The sequence below is a fragment of the Phytophthora parasitica genome, assembly GCF_000247585.1.
Source record: "Phytophthora parasitica INRA-310 unplaced genomic scaffold supercont2.66, whole genome shotgun sequence".
In the NCBI taxonomy this organism is placed as follows: domain Eukaryota; phylum Oomycota; class Peronosporomycetes; order Peronosporales; family Peronosporaceae; genus Phytophthora; species Phytophthora nicotianae.
Window position 1 is genome coordinate 239,215 of NW_008649052.1, and position 2,679 is coordinate 241,893.

A 2,679-nucleotide genomic window follows, 5' to 3' on the forward strand; every position below is an offset into this window, starting at 1 on the left:
TGGGGGGCCATATTGAGAATATCAGAAATAGTTGTTTGCGCAGGCGGCCGTTTTAATCGGTAGGTGATCTTTGCCCATGCCGCCAACTCATTTTGTGTCAGGCCTGGACAATCTCCAGCCTTCTTGATGATTCCTCGCTTTTGATGAATTTTTAGCCAGGCCCCCATGAGCGCAGAAGACCGTAACTTTGTTGTGTTGTGAAGTCTGTATGACTGGCTTGGAGATGTCCGCGCCAAACACCCGGGTAATACCTCTCGAAAACGATTGTATCATTCGGTTCAGGATATTAATTTTTAGTAGTACCGGATTGGAGAGAGAAGTCTGTACTGTGACGTCGTGACGCAGCAGTGTATGGTCGACGCGGTGGTACTGTGCATTCAACCACGCCGTCAATCTTGGTCAATAAGTAGCTGAGGAATACCATATTTTTGTAAAAATGCCATGTAGTTTGCATGTTGTAAAATGAATCAACTAATCGGTTTGAAAAGGAATATGTCGTTTTAAAGGGGGTTGTGGTGTCGATAAAGTTCTCTCGGTGACATATAATAAGTTACCGCTAAAAGTGAAATTTATTGTTGGGAACCACCCCTCGCGGCGACAATATCATTACGTTTTGTAGCTACAGAATCGCCAGTGTTGCACCACGGCGCTTATTAAGCTCGCAATTCGTCTACAAATACAAAATACACTTCAATATGCAAATACATTCTGCTAAAAAGGTTTGAGATGCATGCACTTCCGCAACGATTGTTCGTAATGTATGAGTCAAATAGCCAATATCAGTATTTGCAAATGTACCCAAGACGCTTAACCATACATACATCAATGCTAGCATTTTGTATTGAATTGTTCTTGCCCCTTTCGTGATGTCACGACATACAGCCAATAGCTTTGAGCTTGTGTCGCGTATATACTGTGTTAAAAGAGTTAAGGATACGAGCACCGTACCAGCCCTCATGATGACAACGCAAAACTATTATAGTAAGGAATAACATCTTTTAAGCGGAATAAGCGTATCACAAACTTATTTTTTACTCCCCATTGAACCTACTTGTGCGCTTTCATCCTACTAGTAGGTCAGCTTATAATTAGTTCGCGAGCTTTCAACGATCTTTCATTGGCTGATAAAAAACGATTGGCAATTATAATCCTGATGACGTTAAGCTTTTTCAGAGTTCGAACGAGGTCTCCAAGATGATGTGGCTTGCCATCAAAACTCGGGTTCATGGCAAAACCAAGCAGTGTCTAGAGAAGCAAAGCGTCGTTCTAGAGGTCTTCAAAACGTCCTGACAGCACAATTCCGCAATCGAATGGGGCGAAGTTGTCGTGGAGATGAATGCTGCACAGTCGCTAAGCATCACGATTATGGGACAGCCTCTCAACAGAGACCCAGAAGGTGCCTCAGGCCAACATGATACGACAGAAACGCCCATGGGAGAAACGAAGTTGAGAGCGCAGGGCTGGTGCTAGCGAAAGACCCCATTTGGCTACCCCAAGAGAGCGTACATTTGGACAGAGCAGGCAATATTCGTCGCACCAGGCACTGTTGGGTTGGTCACCAGGTTTTAGAACTTGGTCGACGCGCTTTAGTCAAGTCTTTACCCGATGAGCTCCGTGCAGATCACTCACGAGTACACAAACTACAAGTTGAGACCATCAAACAATCACACTATTGGAAGAGTTGTTTTATCGTCCCCTCTCATGGAATCAGCACATCGTCCCTTTTTGACATTGACCCCAGAAGCTCCAGACGGAACGGACGTTAGAGCTGCATCGGCTGTGTTGCGTCCGGCCAGATGGGTGCGGATTCTATAACGGAGTGGTTATAGTTACGAGTATGTGCCTGGTAAGTGGTTCGAGGCAATCCAACGGAAATAAATAACTTCGCTCCCGTTACCTGCTAAAGTTGATCAAAGATTGTGAGGCGTACGCCACCCGTTCAGTCGACGATTTGCGAGGGTGGAGGCAGAAGCCGGAAGAAGCGTGACGGACGAATGGCGCGGAGCCGAAGCAAGCGAGCGCGAAGTGTAAGGTGTGTGTGGGCGAAGTACGTGTTGTCTACTAACAGAGTGTTCATATGTAAGAGAGCTCTGGCTCTAGCGGGTCTAATTTCGAACCGGAGAGCAGTAGCGACGACGAGTCTGGGTCGGTGGAGCCCCCCCCCCCCCCCCACGAAGAATCAAAAAAAAAAAGCGTGTGCCCATGTGCGAGGATGACGTTACCGCTCTGGATGCATCGGAGTCTGACGAGGGCTCTCCTCGCAAAGAATACCGATGCCGATTAATGGAGGAGACTGTTCTCCAGAAGTGGCACGCATTTCTTAGTGTGTTTGACGGCTATTGTGAAGCTACACACCAACCTTTCAGATATACTTGCTGCTGTAAAGCACCTATGCAAATGAAACTTATTTATTTGTATGACTGGACTAGAAAAAGAAGCTCAATCAGTGCCTCAGGTCGCAACAAGGTTAGCAAAAGGACGTGGCGGTATCCAGTGGAGCCAGATGAGGAGAATTTGTACCAGATAATATTTGTGTGCACGCACGGTTGGTCGACCAGAAGTCGAGGTGAGATTAGAGGTTTTGTACGGTTTAATCATGACTAATAGTTGCAAATGCACTTGTTTCCAGGCAAAAGGATTCGACCGATGCAAAACTTTCGTGCTTGTGACTGTAAAGCG